This window comes from Tachypleus tridentatus, chromosome 1 (assembly GCF_004210375.1).
Source record: "Tachypleus tridentatus isolate NWPU-2018 chromosome 1, ASM421037v1, whole genome shotgun sequence".
Taxonomy (NCBI): domain Eukaryota; kingdom Metazoa; phylum Arthropoda; class Merostomata; order Xiphosura; family Limulidae; genus Tachypleus; species Tachypleus tridentatus.
In genome coordinates, this window is record NC_134825.1 from 120,825,811 (window position 1) to 120,849,404 (window position 23,594).

Sequence of the window (23,594 nt, forward strand, 5' to 3'; positions counted from 1 at the left end):
TTAAATATGAGAATTTTTGTTTGCTTGTTTCCAAAGGATCTATTTATTGAAATAGAGATCAGTATCGGTTTTTGATACTATATTTACAAATTGAAGTTTGAAACACTTCCATTAACAATACCAATACAGCTTAATCCATGTGCCGTATTTATAACTGGATATATCGGTTTACACATATTTGTTAATGTGACGGATTCATGAATTTAAACTTCACTAGGCTTACACATTTTTGCTTGTTCTAATTCGTACGTACTATTACTGAGTTTTTTATCTTACAATCTTTGAGAAATGTAACGCATATTTCATCCTTTTTTGTTTAAAACTTTCTTCAATACAAAAACTTAACGTCTTTTCATATTTTTCAAAGCTGCGCAGAAAACACGAAAAAAGCACAACAGATCACTGATGTCACGTAAATTCATACACATGTCTGAAAATAAATTGCTTCACGCCATAAACTCAATATATTGTTGGATCGTTCTACTATAACGTGTAAGTTATGGCCGGTCTGACATTATGTATAACTCTAAATCATTAGCTCTTAAAAACTACAAACAGAATAAAACAAACACCTTTGTTTGTATTAGAGCAGAACCACATACGGTTACCTTTTGTGTCCACCACGAGAAAGCGAACTCTAGATTTTAGCTTTATGACTCCGTACACTTACTGCTGTACTCCCACGAGGACACAAACATTATTTATTAAATCCTTTTATATTCAAGTATATATACAAACTTGTTTTGTTCAATCTGTGTTGATATATTACGCAAACAAACAATGCTTCTCCAGCCTTGCAACCTGTATGACAAATAATTATAGTTCGAATTTTGGAACAGAAACTCTAAAATTTCAACGCCAGGTTTGTGTAACCGTCACTTTGGCGTTTCCAAAACATTATAACCTTTCTAGGCCTCCACCCGCCTTTCTTGACTGTGATCTCTTAAACAATACATATGTGACAGAATAAGTGTGAACATAAACGCCACCAGAACAGTAACTAATTTTCCGAATTACTTCTAGAGTCCACTAATAATTTGAATATTTGTTCTGTTCTATACTGTGTGTCTTGTAAGAGGTTCATTGAAATAATGAATATGTATACTGTGTGAAATTAATGGTAGAAAACAGTACTTAAACAAGACGGTAATTAAATAATTAGATATGCCAGAAACAAATGTAACTGAGTGTTGTAACATCTGTGTCGTGTTGAAACTTATAAAATAAAAATTCTACATTTATTTGATGTTACCGAGAAACGAGTGAATGGTGAAGTACGTTTTTAATCCCATAATCTGTACGAATGCGTACTTTCTGTGTCCTTATAAAGGAACAGCTGTGTAAATAACCATGTACTTGTTTTTATGAAGATTAACAAAATTCTTGAAAAGTTTAAACTCGTACAAAATAACTTACAAACGTTAAAGTTTGCACAGTTAAGCCTATGTCGTTAACAGGACTGAAAATGGAAATATATATCAGTTCTTTTTGTGGCGGATGAATAATGGTTTTCTTTAACTTCATTACAGTTACGGTCACGCTTCAAATTAATAATCCATGACACTATGCCTAGTATGTAATTTTTATTTATCATTTTGAAAATTAGAACGAGCGAAGCCTAGTGGTTAACATCAGACAAACCTAGAACATATTTAAAATGTTCTGCTATTCACAGCTGTGAACTAATTGTTTAAGTTGAGGTTAAGGTAACCATGTGGTTACAGTATTTGTGTTGGTTGCGGGTGCTTCTGACTGTTTTTCCTATCTCTGGTTAGCGGTTTAAAATTAAGGATGATTGCGCTTTAACGTTTTTAACCCTAACGTTTATCTCAGATGTAGCATAATAAAACTGTCCTTTAAATTATAAATAGCAAGTACCATTTTAGAGTTAAGGTTATTGTAATAATAATAATTATAATAATTCTATATACGTAATACGTTCTACGTAATTTAAATTACGAGCAACAATTTTTTTTTTTTTTTTTGTAATTAGGCCTTAATAGTCACTTTCACAGTTTGTTGGCGCTGACGATCAAACCGTTACCGTAATGTGATTTTATGTTCTTTCGTCATGCTTACGTATATATAGTAAATTTGAAGTCCACGCAAAGAAATTCGAGATTACCTGCTCCATCAATCATAAATTTGCACTGATAAATAATTACTGAAGTACTTTTACTAACGATTAGTGAAACTGACCAGAACGTAGTGGTATCGATATAAATGAAAGGTCAAAGAGAGTTCGAAGATGAATTTCGATAGGCCTAACTCGAGGCTGTATCAGGTTCAGGTTCTCTTATTATTTTACTTTTATTATAGAGGTCGTTTCGTACTGTCAGCCTAATATGTATAGTTAGGACTAACCTAAATTTCCTAAAGCGAGCGAACATAATGAGATGTCATTGAAATTATGATTGAAAATAACGTAGTAACAGAGGGTAATCAACCGACGAGGTAACGAATTCTAACCTTTATGAATAATAATGTAAATAAAGAAAGCACGTTACTTTGCGATATTCATTATGAGGCTCATTTTGAAATACATAAGTACATAAATTATTATCTTTAATATGTACATATATATATCAGACTGTTATTGTATACTCTATCGAGTTGTCTCGAAACTAATTTCAACAATACGAGAGCTTGAAGAGAATGATATAAAATTCGTTTTTATAACGACTTTTAAAATTATACGTAACTAAACTGAAACCAATGGGTGACACGAGTGTGAAGTGTTATGTATATTAGGTACAAGTTAAGTTGTTATTTTTTTCTAGAATATCTTTTTCTCAGAAAATAAAACGAAATATGATCTAAGTTGTTTTTGTTCCTGTGAAGATTTAGTGAGGTAAAAAAATTATGTACTAAACGCCTAAAGTTAAGTTACCAGTATTTGAAAAAAAAATCCAAGCCAAACTGACTCTAATCTCTAGAATTTGAAAATTTGTTACAAGGAGTTTCACGAACGGTGTAATTATTCTGTCACTTCTGACAAATCTGTATACATGTTTGTGATAAAAGCACTATGAAAACCCAAAATGTCTTTAGTTTTGCTTGTTTTTAACTTCCTTCTGTTACTTTGTTTAATTCATTAAAACTTAGAGCACGTGCACCTTTTCTGTTTCTTCATTAAGTTTAGGGGATAAAACAGGTACATTTATTTTTAAAAAATTAGTAAGATGAAATACGTTAAACCACAGTTTTTTTCCGCAGAGGTGTATAACTTACTTAAGAATATTTGAACACATAGATATGTGTTCTACCTTGTTATACACTACTTTTGTTCTATTTCTAATTGATGACAGAGTTTATCGAGGTCTTGGCCATTACATTCGACACTTGATGCAACTTAACGGTCAGAAGAAAGATCCCTAGGGATCATGTGTCTATAATGTCGAACTACTGATTACAAAGATGTCAGCCAATCAGCCATATACCTTGTCTGTGTTTTTTTTGTTTTACTAAATAACAGGGTTTACTATCACTGTTTCGACGTCATATTTGCCCTAAGTGCGAACCACGAGCCTTTGAGTTTTTAATCCGCAACCCTAGACGTTAATCACTAGGTTATGCCCATCGTGCCTTAATTACTTGACTTATGAACAACTCAGCTTTGCTGATATTTTTTTTCTTTTCGTGATTTGTTTGCTTGTTCATTCATTTTCCGATATTTGAGAGTCATCTGCGTCAGCCGTTTCTAACTTGGAACTGACACACAGGAGGGATGACAAGTGGTCAGCAGCAACTACCGCTAACTCTTATTTCACCGAATAGTCAGATTTACCGTCGCCACCATAACGAACCCAGAGTTCTCAGAGTGCAAAGCGTAATTTTATGCATGCAGTAATGATCCAAAGACCAGCGTGATAAACCACTGAGCCACGCTCGGCGTATATTGGCTTTCCAATTATTGACAATTGTCATGTTCGTAAAAAAACAAAAAGGTTAAAACTACTGTTCTTTATATAAAAAAATCATTATCTTACATAATAATAAATACCAGGTTGGTGGTAATCTAAATTTATAGGAGTTAAACACTCGTTAAATTAACTTTTTTTTTTTTTCTCTTATGGTTATTTTGGTATTTGTGTTTATATACCCAGGAGGGTCAGGTTTCTTTGACCTCTTCCTTCTTCCTGTGTATTTCTTTTACAACTGTCAAGTGTATTTATACATAGCACACGACGGACAGAGTAACCCGGTCTTATTCAGTCCCCTATAAGGGCAATGTCCATGAACTATCTACATATACACTTTGGAGAATGGACGGCAACTGCCTGTTGTAGAGACATAAGTGAACCTGAAGATGAAACGTAAATGACTTTCGAAACGTCGTTCTCTACACTTGTTGTCTCCACAACAAGCAGTTGCCATTCATTCCACAAACTTTTATCATGAATACTCTGCCTAAACAATCTATCAAAGAATACATATACATTTGGTGCAAATATATCATTTCTCTTTATAGTTCCATAATAATTTACACTATAATTAGACAGATATTAACCATAAAACATTCACATAAGTCCCTTTCAATGTCTATTAGCTAATCCCTAAACAAATGTGGAATCTAGTTTATAGGTGGCCTTTTTGTTTTATTTGGAAATAGCACTGCTGGCCAAAATCTTAAGGTCAATGAACATAAAGAAAAAATATGCATTTTGTGTTGTTAGACTCAACCACTTGTTTGAATAGAGCTTTGATAGATGAAAATAAGAAAAGGGAAAATAAAAATAAAAACTTTTTTAGTATTTAATAGGGAAAATGTGAACACTATGAAATTAGTTTAAATACTAGCTGGTCAAAAGACCATACTGAAACGAAGCGTTAATCGGTAAGCACGTAACGAAATTTAGTCATTTGTGTGCAAGCATTAGCATTGTCAACATCTCTTACTGACATCTCCTTAGCATGGCAAAGGCTAAAAAGTTGACAGAGTTTGAACGTGGCAGAATTGTCGAGCTGCAAAAGCAAGGTCTCTCTCAATGCGCCATCGCTGGTGAGATTGGGAGTAGTAAAACTGCTATTGCAGATTTCTTAAAATACCCTGAGGGATACGGAACGAGAATTTCAAGTGGTCGGCCCAAGAAAATTTCGCCGGCGTTGAGCAGAAGGATTCAACGAGTTGTCCAGCAAGACACCGGCCAGATTAAGACCTTTATGGACGCTGAATGCAGCTCAAAAACAGTAAGACGGCATCTACGAGAGAAAGGCTTTAAAAACCATAAACGTCTTCAAAGACCACGCCTCCTTCCTCTCCACGAAACAGCTTGGTTAAACTTTTATGAGAAGCACCAAACATGGGACGTTGAAAAGTGGACGAAAATTTTGCTATTTGATGAGAAAAAATTTAACCTGGATGGTCCAGATTGCTTCCAACGTTACTGGCACGATAAGGATATCCCACCGGAGAAATTTTCGACACGACACAGTGTAGGAGGTTCCATCATGATCTGGGGTGTTTTCTCCTTCCATGGAACATTGGAGCTTCGGGTTACACAGGGACGTCAAACAACAGCTGGCTACATTGGCATGTTGGAGAGAGCATCCTTATTGACTGAAGGGCCTCACTTGTGTGGAAATGACTGGATCTTTTAACAGGACAACGCTGCAATCCACAATGTCCACAGGATAAAGGACATTTTCATGACGAACAACGTGATTCTTTTGGACCATCCAGCGTGTTCACCCGAAATGAACCCCATTGAAAAGGCAAGGGAAGTTTGTAGAAATGGACGTCAATTTCAAACAGTGCATGATCTTCGTAAAGACATTTTTACCACTTGGAATAACATTCCAGCTAGTCTTCTGCAAACGCTTATATCGACCATGCCAAAGCGAATGTTTGAAGTTAATTCGCAATAACGGCCGTGAAACTCACTACTGAGACCTCGTGTTGGACATTTTCTATCCTGTTTAGGACTTCTTTTTGACCAGCTTGTAGTTAGGCTAATTTCATTGTCCTCACATTTTTCCTATTAAATTTTGAAAAGTTTTTTTTATTTTTATTTTCCCTTTTCTTATTTTCATTTTTCGAAGCTCTACTCAAATAAGTGGTTGAGTCTAACAACGAAAAATGCATATTTTTTTCTTTATGTTCATTGGCCTTAAGATTTTGGCCAGCAGTGCATATTTACTGTTGTAAGGTGTTTTGGACTATTCTAATCATGTATAACAGTATCTGTCTAATTTGCTTACTAATTCGGTTTTTTCTCCAGTTTTTGTCCGAATAATTTATTGTATTATGTAGGATTCTATCTGCTATGGTTGTCATATGAGCTTATTTATGCATGAATTCTGATGATGTAGTTCTTGGTACTTTAATTGCTGTTGTAAGTAGTGTATTTTGTATTGTTTGTAGTTTGGTTTGTACTAGTTTTTATGTACGTTTATCCGTGCATTTAACTGACGTGCTCGATATATTTGGTTTGTTTTGAATTTCGCGCAAAGCAACACGAGGGCTATCTGCGCTAACTATCCCTATTTTAGCAGTGTAAGACCAGAAGGACGGCAGCTAGTCATCATCACTCACCGCTAACTCTTGGGCTGCTCTTTCAACAACGAATAGTGGAATTGACAGTAACATTATAACGCCCCTATGGCTGAAAGGGCGAGCATGTTTGGTGTGACGGAGATTCGAAACCACGACCCTCACATTTCGACTCGAGTGCCTTAACCACCTGTCCATACCGGGTCTACTTGAAAAAGACACCTTCATTAAATAGTCAAGTTTCCTTTGCAGTGAAACATGTTCCCATGACGTTCCATATCGAAACGTCTGTTCTCTTATATTAGCTTCCACATTGTTTTAATATATCGAGTTATATTGATTCGGATATAGATAGTATGTTGTAGAATAAGAAAATTTGATGTACGTGTACTAAAATAAAATAAAATAAAATAAATAAAGCTTAGTAATGTTTATAAATAAAGAAAAAAATATTATTTATAATAAATATGTCGAATATTTCAAATTGTAATCCTGGATATATGGACATGCTTAACCTAAACTATTAGAGTGGAAATATTTTTTGTTTAAATTACGGTATCTGATAAATGGCTCCTGACTAGTGCCATCTACTTTTCGTCTTTATTTGTGAACACCGTACGAGCCAGTGAAGAATCGATTATTTTAGAGCTAACAAATGGATGATACAAGGTGGCCTTTTGACTCTTTCTATCTCTTCAGTCGGCAACAAATTTCATGGCGAGAAATAACACAACCAGAGCGAAGGTGTGATATATTAGCTTCATATAACACAACCAGAGTAAGCACATGATATAATGGCTTCTTTTTTACTCAAAACACGGATCTAGTATTACTGTTGCCCCCAAGTGGCTCAGCTGTATGTCTGCGGATTTGCAAAGCTAAAATCCGGCTTTCGATACCCGTGCTTAACTCAAAAAACAAAACAGAAACAAACAAGTATTACTGTTTTGTTTTTATATAAGTAGTTTGATGAACAAGTTTCTTAGAAACTACACGTGCAGATAAAGTATTAGAAAAGTTGCGTCCATTTTGTGATGATACAAAATGAATTTCGATAAATCATCGTTCATGCAAAATATTTGTTTTCGCATAATGAGTGAGTTCGTGTGTTGGATATCTAACGATTGTAATTTTAGAGGTATCAAGGGAAAATCAGAGAAAAGCAGTTTATGTAAAAAATCAAAGCCTCCACTTTCATTTATCATCTTAAATTTTGGTTAAATAACGTTAAATATTTTACAATTATCATAATCTCAAGGTGTTAAACTTTGAAATAAGTTTTACGTAATAGTTTTGAAAACCGCGGAACTACATCTTGATTTCTACAATTTCGTTGCATTAGTTTGTTTGTTTAGATTTTACTCGTTAAGTTTGGTTTGTTTTGAATTTCGCGCAAAGCTACACGAGGGCTATCTGCGCTAGCCGTCCCTAATTCAGCAGCGTAAGACTAAAGAGAAGGCAGCTAGTCATCACCACCCACCGCCAACTCTTGGGCTACTATCTTACCAACGAATAGTGGGATTAATTGTCACATTGTAACGCCCCCACAGCTGAATGGCGAGCATGTTTGGTGTGACGGGGATTCGAACCTGCGGCCCTCAGTTTACGAGTCGAAAGTAACCCAGTAAGCCGGGCCTTCTCATTAAGCTACACGAGGGTTATCTGCGTTAGCTGTTTATAGTTTAGTAGTGTGAGACAAGAGGGAAAGCAGCTGTTCATTACCATCCACCGCCAACTTTGGGGCTGTTTTTTTATCAACGAATAGTGGGCTTAACCGTAACATTATAATGCCCCCACGGCTGAAAGCACGAGCATGTTTTGGTGCGACGGGGATTGGATCCCGTAAGTCTCAAATGGCGATTCGAATGCCCTAACAACCTAGCCCTGCCGGGCTTTGTTGTATCAAGAGTGATAGAATATACTAAAAAGTTGTTTCCAAGCCAAATTAATAAAAGAAGAGAATAATATTCAGAAATAGTAGAATAATTGTAACATTGCAGTCAGTGTAAGGTTTATTTTCACTCGCACTTTCATGATCTACGGATCTATCAACCCATGTCACTATCACTTTTTGTAAGTCTTTCAAGCATCATGGCGTGATGAAATATTAGCCTCTCTTGGTATTATGTTGTTTTTACTTTTATTAATTATTCATTAGCTTCAATTTCCACCATTAATCATGTATTCTGGTATATTAAGCTGTCATTTGTCAATGAATTTTGAACACAACAGTTGAGGTGTGTCTTCGTCATTTTATTTAAAATTATAATCTCGGCAACTGATTATTTATCTATTTGTCAAGTGAGACTTGAAATTTTATGGGAAAGAGTGAAAACAAAAATATAACTGATAGTAGATTAACATTTGGTTTGAATTTCGCGCATAGCTACACGAGGGCTATCTGCGCTAGCCGTCCCTAATTTAGCAGTGTAAGACTACAAGGAAAACAACTAGTCATCACCACCCATCGCCAACTTTTGGGCTACTCTTTTACCAATGAGTAGTATGATTGACCGTCACATTATAATGCCCCCGCGGCTGAAAGGGCGCGCATGTTTGGTGCGACCAGGGTTCGAACCCGCGACCCTCAGATTACCAGTCGAAAGCCACCGGGCCATGCCGGGCTGATATTTGTTTAAAAGATTGGTTCAAGTGTTAGTTAAATTTTCTTAGATTTTATGGCTTTAATAAGAGACTAGAAATGCCGAAAATTAATAAAATTATTTTTAGATTAAATAGCTTCTTAAGAAACTTGTATGAAGTTTTATGGAACGTCCATACTTGAAATGAAACTACTAATTCTATTTCTGAGATTGCGCAATACAAGGTTAGTTATTAATTAAACCAAACCTTTCTTATCAGTTTAAATGGTAAACAATATGGTGGGAATTTTAAGTGTTAAAACTTCAAATAAGGACTCCTAGTGAATTAGTAGTGAAGTTAAAACCCATAGGTCTACTTCCTAAAGTGGGCAGGTCTATTGTATAACTTTTGTGCTAAAATAAACTAACAAAATAATATTTTTGTTTTTGCTTCTGACACTTTTCCATATATTCTATAGAGATTACTAGAACTCTCGAGTTTGTAAAACCTTAAGATAATGTTGTTTTCAGTTTGTTTTGAATTTTGCGCATAACTAAAATAGGGCTATCTGCGTTAACCGTCCCTAATTCATCAAAGAAAGACTGACAAGAATTCATCTAATCATCACCACCCGTCGCTGACTCTTGTGCTACTCTTTTACATGCGAATATTAGTATTGAAAGTAACATTATAATTAATACCCTCACGTCTGAAAGGATTCGAATCCGCGACTCTCAGATTGCGAGTCGAACACACTAATCAGCTTGGCATCTGTCTTCTGTTCGCTTTCTGTGGATTTGTATTGTTACACAAGAGTCGTTCCTTGAAATGTTAGAAATACATATTTGTCAAAATTTTCAGGATGTGTATTCTTCACTACTTAATACAAACCAGTCAGTGCAGACTAAAGAACAAAACACAACCAATATTACTTTCGATTGTGTACAAATATTCGTGTTTAATACCTATATTTAAACAAAAGTAAGCTTTACTCGCGCAGTCTGACGAAATTCATAGTATTGTATTGTGACCTTAAATACTGGCTGGTTTTCGAAAACATATCCTTATTAAGGATTAAATATTTTCCAAGTACCTTTAACTTAAACAATAAGCATTGTGTTTAATATAGTCTAATAAGCATTGTGTTTAATATAGTCTCTGACTAAAGCTTATTTTCTCTTGAGTGAAATAAGCTTTTCTGAAAATTAGACAGTAGAGTCCTTCAAGGAATTACCTATGGCGATATATCAGAAGATTACAGTAGGGTCCTCCATGGAATTACCTGTAATAATGTATCTGAATATTAGAGTATGGTCTTTCAAGAAATTAACTATAGCAGTGTTGAATCTAATGTGTTAGATCATTCAAAACTATCGTGATATTTTGCTAATGTGTTATAATCTTAACCTGGGCTGATGGTTTCTCGTTAACCGAGGACTATCTTTGAATAACTGTAGACTTTAACACTAATCTTAAGTTTCAACAACAGTAAAATTACTGTGAATATAAACAGTGAATTTTCAAGTTTTTTAGATGTACTTTCTCCTGTTTATGATCTCCGAAAGTTTATAAGGCTTAACAATTTAAGAAGATAAAATTTCACTATGATGTATATTCAAGTATGTGAATAGAGATTATTCTATTCAGCACATTTATATATAATAAAATATTAAATATGTTACGTATTATAATTTATCTCAAGCAAGCCTTCAATTTATTGGGTCAGTATTACGGTTTCTAACAGACTGCAGTAAGTTAAACTGTAATTTTGGTTTAGAAATTAACTGAATGTCGATATAAATCAAATTTATGACATTTACTAACATCGCAAATATATTTTAATTTACTAATACCACATTTTGTAATAACGGTTATTAAAAATATTTATTACTACAATTGCTACAAAAGTTTGCAAACGTAGAAACAATTCTGAGTCTTTTGTCAGGTCTGGAACTGAATTTGTTTTAATCGACGATTCAGGAAGACCAAATTGATTTTGAGTTGATATTGGTACAGGGACCTAGCTAGCTGTTCGTTCTTCGGTCTTCGCTTATCACAAATTGAGATTTTCGCTACTGAACTAATATAAGTTTGTTTAGAAATACTAACATCTGGGATAATCTGCTGAAGTTTAACGGTTTGTAATGTTCGAAATTTCCCGATTAATAAGCGTTTATCACAGTTATAGCTTCTAAGGTCTACAGCATACAAGCTATAGCAAACCAACAAGAATATACTGTCTCTTGGCGCGTCGATTTAGGTGAGGCTATCAAAATTAAGTTGGTGCCAATACTTGAAAATATGCTAGCCCTTTCGTAAGACACAGTATGTTGATTCTTACTCTCGAGAATCTTCTACAAAGTTAGTGAATAGGCGAGAATTTCGCAGTACACAATTAATAGTATAACTTACACGCATTTCTAAATATATATTTAACTAAAACAAACATCAAAATTAAAATAAATGTAATAATAAATTCGTCATAAATATTTTCTTCATACCCCTGTTTTTGAAGTGAAATATATTTCATTTAGTGCCATATGACACTTATTTGCAAAACGTCGAAACAATTTGCAGAAATGTATATCAAAGTATCATTAAATATATCGTTAAACAGTATGTTTTGTCTAAGTAAATGTAACTGCAGATGTCTGTCTCATGGATTGTTAGGCTTAGTTATTTGTATGTTTTTGTCCAGAGCTACAGAATGGTTTATTTGTACTCTTCCCAATATAATGAATTGTCTTTATCATTGTTAGTCCATAAACCTATTGGGAAACTTTTTCCAACAAAAGCTTTAGTGATAAAAATAACGTCTACAGTGTTAGAGCTTGTATGTGTGTTTTCTTATAGCGAAGCCACGTCGGGCTATCTGCTGAGCCCACCGAGGGGAATCGAACCGCTGATTTTGCGTTGTAAATCCGAAGACATACCGCTGTACTAGCGGGGGGCTTTAGAGCTTGTAGGATTGTATGATTTAGAAGATTGAAGTTTTCGAGGAATAACATGAGTATCTGGTAAAGCCATTAATATTATTGAGAACTTGAGAATACTTGTTGATTTTATGAAATCGGTTTCTCAAACAGATATCCCCTCAACACCAAGTGTGCAAGAACACTGCGTTATTTAGAGGGTTCAGTGCATTGCATTAAAACGATTTTCAGCATGCATATCATCAAAGCAGGTGACGAACACGAATGATATAAACTCGAAAGGGAACGGGATGTATAAAAACTATATCTTAACTTTTTGTGGCGTGTCATAGATAGTGTGACACAACTGAGAATCAATAGTTTTGGAGAAATATATATGGATTCCAAAACAATGCAAAATATTTATTCACTGAGCTCATAAAGACGTATTCAGATGGGGACATATAACTTCCTGGACAGGGATATACTTTGTAAATAATGTCATTGAAAAAATAAAATAAGGATTAACTTGAGGTACCGGGGCCGTCAGGAAAAAAATGCCTCTATCAAGTTGTGTCCCAGGGGTGGTAGGCGCAGAGCGATGTCTTATGAAATATGCAAAGAATCCCTGAGGAGAAACGTCAATGACAAAGGCCGTCCACGTGCCTGACGTAATAGTACACAACATAATAAAGAAGAATTTTTGTTTGAAATTGTCCATCGCTGGGACAGCGGTTAGTCTTCGGATTTACGATGGTAAAATCAGAGGTTGTATTTCCCTCGTTGAGCACAGCAAGTAGTTATAAGAAACACAAACACACAGACGGATAGACACACAGACAAAGAGAGTTTGAAATAAAAATGAAAGTTGCATATGTCTGAGTGTCACTTACCAGAAGGGGAAAACATAGCTGTATGTTGTGACACTCCACGAAGCATACGTGTATTGTGATAACTTTATGCAACGTGTCTTGTGCTAATTTTTAATAATCAATAAGTGCAAAAAGACGAGAGTGGTACATGGCGCGTAACAAAACATTTTCTAAAAGTTTCTTGGTCATCATTGTATACTGTGTTAGAAGCTATAATTAGAAGAATTAGTGCGAAAAGAAAACCTGAACATTCCTTTCTAAGAGAACCAAGACCAGACTCTCAATTGTACCTCTTCTTCAGCCGTTGCAACCTCAAACATCCAGGGAGTGAAACGACTAATGATACACATGTAGACATATCAGTTGCATAGGCTATAGACTTTTATACATAGCGCGCGTAGCCTTTGTGTAACGTTGCGCGAAATTCAAAACAAACAAACTCCTGTAGAATTAGACAGTTGAAACAGTAGTTTGAAAGCCGCTGCACTCGTACATTAGATGAATTATGGAAAGCAGTAAAGAAGGCGTGGTTTGCTTTGGATGTGACAACCTTTAACATTGGTTCAACGCCGCAGGGCTGTTGACCGGTAGATCATGGCCGTGTGTTGTAACATGGAATGTAATAACGAACAAGGCCCTAAAATTGATTCAGTATAATATATTTAACTCTCTGTACTTAAAATAGTACATATCTGGCTCATTTTTATTTTTTATTATTAATCGTAAAGTCTACACAAGAGGTCATGCCAAATAACATTTAATCTACATTTTTGTATATTAAATATGTATATCGAAACTTAAATGAAACTTAAATCAATGTATCCCTTTATTTTGCTATAGAAATTAACAGAAAGTAAAGTAACCAATCTGATACAACTGTATTAAAACTTCTTTTTTGACAAACAAAATTTTCGCTTGTATCCTATATCTTCTTTATAATTTAAGAGTGTTAAAATATCTATAACATGTATGTTTCAACATCACTCTATGTTAAACTTATCTTTGTCACATATATTTTGGCTATTCGCGATGTGATTTGGAAGTTTCAATGATTTATTATTCACCAGAGAATATTTCTGGTACAGCCAGAAGCAAACCTTTCTGTTTGCAAACAATTTGTTCATCTCAAAGTGCTAACGTGATTTATGTACTCTGCTTTATTTTCTTGGTTATTTCAGTTAAAACTATTTTTTTACACGTGAATACCCATGATTTGTTGTCTGTTTGATACTGATTATACGACAGAAAGGTTTTGAATTATGCAAAACGTACGTATTAAACAGGGACTATTAATTTTATGTTACGAATATTGTAACTTTTCATCTCTCATTATTTTCGGTTTCGGCATTGTAGCTTTAAGCCTGATTATTCATCTAATTAGTTTTCTCTCGATTTGTTTTTCTTTTGTTATTAGCATTTTATATCCTGCTTTATTCGTGTACAATGAACAAATGATTGGAATTGGAAACAGAGGAGAAAAGAAATTACCATACATTCGTAAACGCGTATATCTCCAGCTTGGTTTTGAAGTTGTCACATTTATATTAGGTTGAGGAATAATTCGTGAGCGTTTTTAAATAATTTCATTCAAGCATTACATGCAAGACTATACAATACTTCAATGCATGAACACATTACACCCAAAACATTTATTATGATACTTTATTTCATGTAATACCTAGGTATATAGTATGCATTGTTTTAAACGAAATTGCAAGAAATTAAATGCGAAAAGCAGATGTGTCGAAAATGCTCGATTTTGTCCACTTGACATTCCATTTAATGAGCTGAAAATGAAAGCAAAAATTAAAGACATATGAAAATCAAACACACCATCTATTAGAGCAAAAAATTATCTACCAAATGACATGAAATATTTTGCGAAAGCGTTTCATTTATGAATATATTTTTTTAACTTGAAAAAACGCTCACGAATTATTCCTCAACCCAATATATAGCATAATAAATCTATCCATGCGAATACTTAGTGCGTGCGTATAGACACAAACATTTATATGGTCGTTCTAGCCTGTTGTGTTATAAATCTAATTTCAATTGAAGCATCGATCTATCTCTCTCGCAAAACATGACAGGTTTATATATTCCAACATCGGCTATTATTACTTGTGAAAGTTATGAGTTCGGAGTATTCTCTCTTGTGTGTGTTACTTGCAATAGTAAATGATGTTTGAAAGCTAAGATTATGATTGGGAAATGCAGTGTATCAAAATTAAACGCTTCTATTTCCCTTTGCAAATAGTTTACAAAAATATTCGACTGTTTTTATCGGTTGCTGAAAAAAAAACATTTATAATTTGACCAGTAAATTTAAAATCAATTGAAAGTGATTAATATTTAATAACGTTAAGATTTATTGAGTCGTCAGGGAACAGTCGCTCGGTTTAAGTAACATTCGAGTGCAAAATTTGTTTGTTTGTTTTTGAATTTTGCACACAGCTACTCAAGGGCTATCTGTACTAGTCGTCCCTAATTTAGCAGTGTAAGACTAGAGAGAAGTCATCACCACCCACCGCCAACTCTTTTACCAACGAATAGTGGGACTGACCGTGACATTATAACGCCCCCACGGCTGAAAGGGCGAGCATGTTTAGCGCGACGGGGATGCGAACCCGCGACCCTCAGATTAGGAGTTGCATGCCTTAACGCGCTTGGCCATGCCGGGCCCGAGTGCAACATAAATAAGTAAATATATATTATTACAAATTTGTAGGCATACTTTTAACATATAAAGAGGCTAAAGTAAAGGTCACCTTTGACACACATAAAGGCTAAAGTCGTATGAGAGAGTTGAATTTTACAAAGCACTCTTGTTTGTCTCCCAGAATATACTTAGATATCATATTTCGCTTTTGGGTTTTTGTACGTAACAAGTTCATTTATGGTTTTCGACCTAACCATCAAGAATGCTGTCAGTAAATTCTAAGCGATGGGTCTCTTGGTGACAATATTTTACCTTACCTATTTCAGAGACCTAAAGCAGTTATGTAGAAACTTCATAGGTACACACACGCTCACGATAGTTTGTCTTTGTTTTTTGAATTTCCCACAAAGCTACTCGAGGGCTATCTCCACTAGCCGTTCCTAATTTAACAGTGTAAGACTAGAGGGAAGACAGCTAGTCATTACCACCCACCGTCAACTGTTGGGATACTCTTTTGCCAATGAATACTGGGATTGACCGTCACATTATAACGCCCCCACGGCTGAAAGGGCGACCATGTTTGGCGCGACGGGGATTCGAACCCCCGACCCTCAGATTACGAGTCGCACGCCCTAACACGCTCACAATACAATATTTGACATGAACTAATACTCGCTTACTTGTTTACCTTTTGTGAACTTACGATACTCGCTTCACCTTATTCAACAACATGGATACCTATAATAAAGTCAGCCCGGCATGGCTAGATGATTAATGGCGCAGGTTTGAATATCCATCACACCAAAAATGGGGCGTTATAAAGTTACGGTAAATTCTACTATTCGTCAGTGAAAGAGTAGCCCAAGAGTTTGCAGTAGGTTGTGATGACAAGCTGCTCTCCTTCTGGTATTTCACTGATAAATTAGAGACGGCTAACACAGATAGCGCTCGTGCAGCTGTGCACGAAATTCAACAGCCAACCAAGTTCTTTAATAAAATGTTGTTTGCTTGTTTTGTGAATTTCGCACAAAGCTACTCGAGGGCTGTCTGCGCTAGCCGTCCCTAATTTAGCAGTGTAAGACTAGAGGGAAGGCAGCTAGTCATCACTACCCACCGCCAACTCTTGGGCTACTCAATAGCTACTTGGGCTATTTACCAACATACTCTTTTGCCAACGAATACTGGGATTGACCGTAACATTATAACGCCCCCACGGCTGAAAGGGTGAGCATGTTCGGTGCGACCGGGATTCGAACCCGCAACTCTCGGATTACGAGTCGAACGCCTTAACACACTTGGCCATGCCGATTCTCAGGTTATACAGGCAAGTCGCTTTTGTATATAAACTGAGAATGTATCATGAAATACAAAGGATGACATTCCAATTTACTTTTAAGGTTTAACATAACTAACTAGAATGAGGCTTAATCTGACGGAAAGTGGGGCATTAGTGTTATGGTTATTTTAATTGCTAACAGTACATTCTTTCGTCATTTAGGATTTTTAAAGAAGTAAAAATTCTAATTATAACTTGGCCTAGAAGAGGACTCCGAGCTACAACAGTTTTTTTTTTTTGTTTTGGTATTCCTACAACTAAATTATCTGTCGTGTCCCACTAGGCCTGATGAGTTCTGATTTGAACGAAACACGTCGTCAGCAACGGATATAGTTGTTATAGTATGATTTGAATATTATTATACACCATTCTACTCGAAAAACCTGAGGGACTGAATGAAGAATGAAACGTTCAAAATATAATAAACCTAATAAAATATGACAAGTATAATTCATTAAACACGTGCATCGCCATCTTAGAAAAGACAATTACAAGAATAACTCTTGGTGCTCCAACACGAGACATCATATTTCATTGTATTAGATAGGACCTGTAGAACACGAGTCACAATGTCTATACAAAAATACTGCTGAAAATTAGGGTTAAAGTGAAACATAGTCACGTGACAGGCGAGTACAATGTCTCTTGTAAGAATGGCATGGAATCTATAAGTATTATAAAACACTTATTTGCTAACAGCAGGCTAGAGTGACATAACAGGAATTTTTCATTTCTATATTAGGTTTATAACAATACTAAAATCAGTTAATTGTGTGGTTACTTTAATAAATCTGTTTGTGTGCTATTATTTTATAGATGAACACAACGAACAAACAAAGATGCAATGTACATGTGGTTCTACTTAATAGTTCTGTATTAAGTCCTTCCTGTAGATGAAACATGCAAGTCTTTGAGTACGTCTTCCATTTCACCTGTGTTACTTTTGGAGATTGGTTCTCTAAGACCTTCTCTAGAACTTAAATCATAAACTAACTAGCTTCTCGCTCGTTAAGCGCAAATCTACACAATGGGCTATCTGTGATCTGCCCATTGCTGCTACCAAAACCCGACTTTTAACGTTTTAGGTTCGCAGACTTACAGTTGAGCTACCGACAAGCTTTTTGTTGTGTATTTTGTTAGAGCAAAGCCACATCGGGTTATTTGCTGTATCTACCGATGGAATTGAACCTCTGGTTTTAGCATTACAAATCCAAAGACCTAGCGCTGTCACACTGGGATACTCAAGGAGCCTGAGAAAGAGAAATCATTTTGGTTAACAATCTGAACAAAGTATTGTTGTAACTTACCTCAGGTATTGCGTTCGTCTTTGTTGTAACTTCCCTCAGCGATTCAGGTATTGCGTTCGTCTTTGTTGTAACTTCCCTCAGCGACTCAGGTATTGCGTTCGTCTTTGTTGTAACTTACCTCAGGTATTGCGTTCGTCTTTGTTGTAACTTCCCTCAGCGACTCAGGTATTACGTTCGTCTTTGTTGTAACTTCCCTCAGCGACTCAGGTATTGCGTTCGTCTTTGTTGTAACTTCCCTCAGCGACTCAGGTATTGCGTTCGTCTTTGTTGTAACTTACCTCAGGTATTGCGTTCGTCTTTGTTGTAACTTCCCTCAGCGACTCAGGTATTACGTTCGTCTTTGTTGTAACTTCCCTCAGCGACTCAGGTAATTTTTAAGGTTTATGACCCTAAAAAAAGAATTTCGATTCCAAAGGTTGGCACAATACATATTATGTGTTTTTGTCTTGCTTGATGAGAATCATACTATGTTTTACTATTATCTTTATACAATTCTAACATGAGCTTAATAAATAATAAAACAAATCTCACTCAGTCGAAATATATTTTTTCTTGCTTTTATTTTTAACCCTAAAATAGGCTTTATTCCTGTGCAACTATGGAGAGCACCTTCCATTATTGTTATTTTATATTTGCTTTTCATAATCTGATTGGCCTTTATTTCTTAAAGACTCGGAAAATTAGCCGTAAACTTGTGTAATAAACTAAAACAAAGGTTCCTGTAAAATTAATTACTAGTTGCATTGTGAATTTGAAATATTATTTACGTTATGTTGATAAATGAAATATCTTGCACCAAAAAATACCTTTTGCATTCGTTTTATAAAAAAGTAATATTTTGCATCCATTAACACCCCGGCGGCTGAACGATAAGTCTAAGGGCTTATAACGCGAAAAACTGCTGTTCAACAACCGCGGTGGGAAAAACCACTGTGTAGCTTCATGTATGGTAAGAAACAATTTGAAATTGCTAATATATAATTTTCTTCTCCAAATTAAAACCTGTTATTTAATATTACAATTTCGGAGACTGCAACCTTGAAGTGGTACTTTTAGTTCTGATAAGAGATTATTTGTTTATAGTAAACTGCTTTATGCAAAACGTTTTACCATGTTGAAGATTTGGATATTTCGCATATTTTGTCACTGTGTAGCTGGCGTGTACCCCACTTGGACGCTAAAATCAGAGATTCAGTTTCCCTCGGTGAACACAGCAGATAGCTCAATCTGGTTTTGCTATAAGAAAAAAATACGCGAACACACACGCCTGGGTAGTCTGAGTTGTTTTTTTAATTAACTTTTCATGTGACGTTTCTTGCTCTAACATTGTAGGTCGTACGCAGTGTATCTTTATATACTTATCAGACATTTTTTATATACGACCCATGTTATTGAAAGTTTTTGAAATAATCACAGTATATGGAATTATAAGTTATACATGTAATTATTTCAGGATTTATATCTTGCAGAAAACGTTGGTTAACTTTTATGACGTTAAGAAACAACGTGCGAGATGACGTTCCCTTAAGGTCCGGTATGGCTTGGTGGGTTAAGGCTTTAGACTCGAAATCTGAAAGTCGCAAGTTCGAATCCCCGTCGCACTAAACATGCTCGCCCTTTCAGCCGTAGGGGCATTACAATGTAGCGGTCAATCCTACTAATCGTTGGTAAAAGAGTAGCCCAAAAGTTGGCGCAGGATGGTGATGACTAAATGCCTTTCCTTTAGTCTTATACTGCTAAATTAGAGACGGATAGCGTAGATAGTCCTTGTGTAGCTTTGCGCGAAATTTAAAACAAACAAACAAAAAGAAACATTCACTTAAAGATGTAATACATTGTACACTATTTGCTTATGTAATGTAGGGTGGCAGAAACTGTTTGGAAGATGTAACACAAAAGTAACATTTAGTGTTCAGTATAATATATTCGTGATGTAGCAGGCCCAATTCGTCTTTTTAGAGATACCGATAGATGTTAGGAATGAATACTTACTTACACCATGTTATTTAAATCTAAACATGGCAAGTCTCTCGGATTCTACATCATATAAACGAACCGAGTTGTTATATCTTAAACAAGACAACGTTATAATTATTGCATGATATTCTGGGTTTCGGTTTCGTTCACCTGTACGTATAAGGGGTACTAATACCATTTAGTTTGTTTGTTTGTTTTTTGAATTTCGCGCAAAGCTACTCGAGGGCTATCTGCGCTACCATCCCTAATTAAGCAGTGTAAGTTTAGAGGAAAGACAACTAGTCATCTTCACCTACCGCCAACCCTTGGGCTACTCTTCCAACGAAAAGTGGGATTAACCGTCACTAATAACGCCCCCACGGCTGAACGGGCGTGCATGTTTGGTACGAACGGGATTCGGACCCGTGACCCTCAGATTACGAGTCGAACGCCTTAACCCACCTGGCCATGCCAGGTTTTCTAATTTTCTAATTCTAATCCGCTTTATCAAAAGGCGACGTTTCTTTTGTGTGTCCTTTTGTAGTCATTAGCAGTTTAATATTACATTTGGAATTTCGTGGGTAGCGGAACGTGCCTGTTAATGCAACAACGTGATTTAAGGGCTGGTTAATCATATACAGATAACTAAAAACACTGATACGTTATAGTTGGTGAAATAGAAGAAAGCCAAATTAAGACTTGATTTATTTATATTATTTACACAACAGAAACGTCTAGAAAACTAATTAAAAATACAAAAGGTAAAAGAGGTATTTTAATATTCATTAAAACAAACCCATCACAACATGCACATGAAAAAACATAACATAGCAGAAAATTAACAAAACAGATCAATATATCTTAGCTACTATAATAGTTGCTCTGATTAAATTACAATAATTCTGTATATTTCGCTTCGAATATGCGTTGGTCTAATGATCCAGGGATACAAGCACGCGGAACTTGTCTCTTTAATTATAGGCTTAACCTTGTAGTCTTGTTGTTATATAACTAAGTTCGTAATGAATTGTATACATTCACACAGAAATATCAGTTCTAAGCAAGAAAAGACCATATTTGGAAACTTACTTATCATATCCATTTCTCTCATACATGTAAAGTTAACCTGACAGTGTACTTTGTAAGGGGATTAGGTGGGCCACAGAAAGGTGTAACTGTTTCTATTATTCATGTTAAAGCCTATAAAATTATACTGTGATAAAAAGTTCAGTAAATTACCGGTCAAAATCATATTTTACTATCCAAAGAATTGAACTTTCCATAGCGTCTGGCCACGAGGAGGAAACTTTAGATGTTGGCTGGACTGTATTTCTCTTGCACGAAATAACAAGAATGTCCACGTTAAACGAGTGCTGCATTTAGCCACATCGAAGCAGCAAGCAACCAGTTGAGTATTTTTCGATTACATATACCAAAATCGCGAATGTTGCGATGAAAACAGCTTTATGGAGCAGATGAACCGTACCATGTATTGCGCGATATCTGTGGCCACTAATTTTGTGTGTGTGGGGGGGGGAGATTTTTTAACGGAAGTATGGATTTTACTTTCTCTTAGCTTTAAAAATAGTGCTAATTCTGCCAAATTGATAGGAAATTCAAATTATAGACTTCCAAAGATGTGTGCACTTTATATTTAGAATTAAAACAAAGAAAGTACTGGAAAACTTTCCCCCTGACTCGCAGACCAGATGAAAAAACAAACAAGTTTCAGTTATTCATAGCTTCTAGCGTTCAAACTTAGGATAATTTTAAGAATAATTCCTGATTAGTTGAAACATTAGACTTCACAAACAAATATGAATTGTTCGTTTAAAATTGTACCCTTAAATATAAAATTATCGGCTAAATTACTGTTTTGGATAGACATCGTATGACCACTGAGTGTTTGATTGGGGTATTCAAGTTGGAACATAGCATAATAAGACACGGTACTATGTTTATAAAATCAACATTTGCTTCTTAATTTAATGTTCTAGTGAAAATAATACGCCGGATCACTTTGCACTGTATCCACGAACATTGATTGCCACCTAAGGAACGGATCGATTTATGTCTGTACTCTGGAACACAGAGTCATCAGAGCTGTCAGGAACTGTTTTATCATTCTTACTAGTCTATACCATAAATGAAACTTGAACAATGTTTTGTAAGGGAAACTAAGTTTACTTAGCTTTGAATGGGGTGAATGCTTAGATTAGTTTTTAGGGTTACACATAATGAAAACAACCAAAATATTAACATGTTCCTCAAAAGCCGTGTGGTTTCTTTACACTAAAATTTAATGAATATTAAGAGTTCAATATAAAAACAACCAAGAAGAATTGTTTTTGAAGTTTCTTTGCGAAACAATTTTTCATATTTTAATAGATAAATTTTTAAAGTGTAATACAGCATTATTTAGTCTCCATACCAGCTAGTACTAAGGTCTTCCTGATGACAGTAACCTCAGTATATATCAATAAAGCCACATTATCATAATATAAACTATTACCAACACTTTATAATTCTGCTATAACCTTATTAGGTTTATCTTTCAATTGAGGTACAAACTATTTCACCTGCGATTCGGTAGGGAAGGTCGAAGCATCACGAGTGTCAGCAGTAGGATGAACATACAGGAACACTTATCTGAATAGCTCTGCGTATCAGTTGGAGACTTCCCGTCTTCTCGAGAGTGGACGTTAAGTTCGTGATGCGTTGACGTATTTCAATTGCTTGACCACTTCAAATGATTTTTCATAGCCCCAACACCAAAAGAGTGCAGAAAAATGCCTTATTTTTAACCAATAAATATTTCCAATAAATTTAAGTTTAAATTAAGAAAAATAGGATTGAGAAGTTTTAAACAATAATGTCCCCCTACTGGCTTGTGAGAGACCTACAAAAATACCAAATAAATTAATTTGCAAAGTTAAGCTCTAACTAAATTCTTTCTTTTAGTTACAATATCAGTTAAAATGTTTAATATATCTAGTTTTGTCATTTAAAGTTTTGATGCTATACTTCTATTAGAGACTGTTTTATAATGTTTGCTCAGTATATACACCTAGGCCTAACTTGAAACTGGCAAAATTTTGTGAAACATTATTGGGTTTACTGCCAAAGTCATCGGTAACATCATGGATACCTGATCTTTATGACTGAAAAAGTAATACAAGTGTATTTATTCAGCAATATGCAATGCAATACAGGATGGATTGAGTTTTAGTTTCAACACAATTAGTAGCTTACGGTGATCCAATCGAAAAATAAAAATTCTGAAGCAACAAGTAGAAAGGCTTAGTCTCCTATTACTTCAAAACTTATATCAACTTAGTTTTTATGAAGTTTCTATACAATATTTTTAGCCATCTGTAAAAGGTAGTAAAACATGAATAAAAATGCATCAGATTTTTGGCAGACTCATTCGTACGTCTGACGAATTCAGAATATTAAAAAAAAAACATTTTTTT

The 23,594-nt window shown here is 35.1% G+C and overlaps 1 protein-coding gene across 1 annotated transcript in view; it reads left to right on the top strand.

The window, feature by feature from the left end:
* Positions 1 to 23,594, top strand: part of LOC143222506 (nephrin-like) — a 143,601-nt gene that overhangs the window by 17,980 nt on the left and 102,027 nt on the right. The gene's annotated exons all lie outside the window — the stretch shown is intronic.